Below are 1,133 nucleotides of genomic sequence, written 5' to 3' on the forward strand. Positions count from 1 at the left end.
CTGGGCGCTTGAAACGACCGCGGGAAGAGGAAGCGTTTGGTGAAGCGGCAGTTTGCGCAAGCAAACGGGCGCGGATTCGGTAGTGCAACATATACAGCACCTTTTTCAGAGTAAAGTCAAATTACAAAGTTGCGCAAAGTATAACATACATAAACTTAATTAAACATAAGAACAGATAAGACGTTTAGAGCCTTGTCGGTGACATGGACGCCGCTGTTGGCTTGGAACAGCTATTTGCTGTGCATAGGGACGTGCCCGCGTTAGCCGTGTTGCAACAGCTCAGGATGGATTTCAGCCAGCAACAGCCTCAAGAGCTGCTGCACAACCACCGGGAATGTCTTCAGTTGGGCACGTGTAGTTTTGGTCGGCGGGGTCGCATTGCGCACAGAAACCAAGGTGCAGCGTCTCTGTAACATCGCCAACATATCCGGTACGCGGTGGCAGGCTTGCCGAGCACGAAATGAAGGGGGGGTCGCATCTCACCATTCAACTAAGCATGCATATAGCATGCGAGTTTACCCCTATCAGGATGTTTGTTTGCATATCCCTCCAAGCGAGAGGGCTTGGACCTATGCTGATGTTCGTTCCAAGACGTGAACTGAGGACTGATGCTACGTAAATTCGCCCGTGCGCCAAACGCCCTGTAACTCGCTTACGCTAATCTCACATTCCAATATGCCACTGCACTTTCCTCTCCAGCCTGGCCACATTCTCTTCCTCGCAAACGTACTTGGGCACCTTACAATCCAACACCATACGTGCTTTGGAAACGCGAGCAGCTGCTTCACAAGGACCCCCCTATTTAAGCAGCCCCTCGCAGAAATGTGAGGGGTCGTACTCTGCCGAATAAACAGACCGTACAAAATGGCCCAAAGACAGTCCCGAATTTTAACGCGCGGATGCGCGCGTGCGATTCGCAAAATGCGCGTGTACAAGTGTATATAANATTTTTGGGCGGGGCCCCAGCGCGAAGCGCCCAGGGGGGCCCCGACCTGTAGGATTGCCCATGTCCGTGTGTGTGTGTGTGTGTGTGTGTGTGTGTGTGTGTGTGTGTGTGTGTGTGTAACGGACCAAACATAATATCTCGCCCGGCTGACACGCGTTATAGGTACTATACAGCATTCTCTATTGCA

The 1,133-nt window shown here is 51.9% G+C and overlaps 1 protein-coding gene across 1 annotated transcript in view; it reads left to right on the forward strand.

Moving 5' to 3' along the window:
* VOLCADRAFT_89210 (uncharacterized protein) overlaps positions 1 to 1,133 on the forward strand; it is a gene marked incomplete at both ends in the record, with an annotated part of 12,437 nt that overhangs the window by 3,352 nt on the left and 7,952 nt on the right. The gene's annotated exons all lie outside the window — the stretch shown is intronic.

This window comes from Volvox carteri, assembly GCF_000143455.1.
Source record: "Volvox carteri f. nagariensis unplaced genomic scaffold VOLCAscaffold_11, whole genome shotgun sequence".
Lineage (NCBI taxonomy): Eukaryota > Viridiplantae > Chlorophyta > Chlorophyceae > Chlamydomonadales > Volvocaceae > Volvox > Volvox carteri.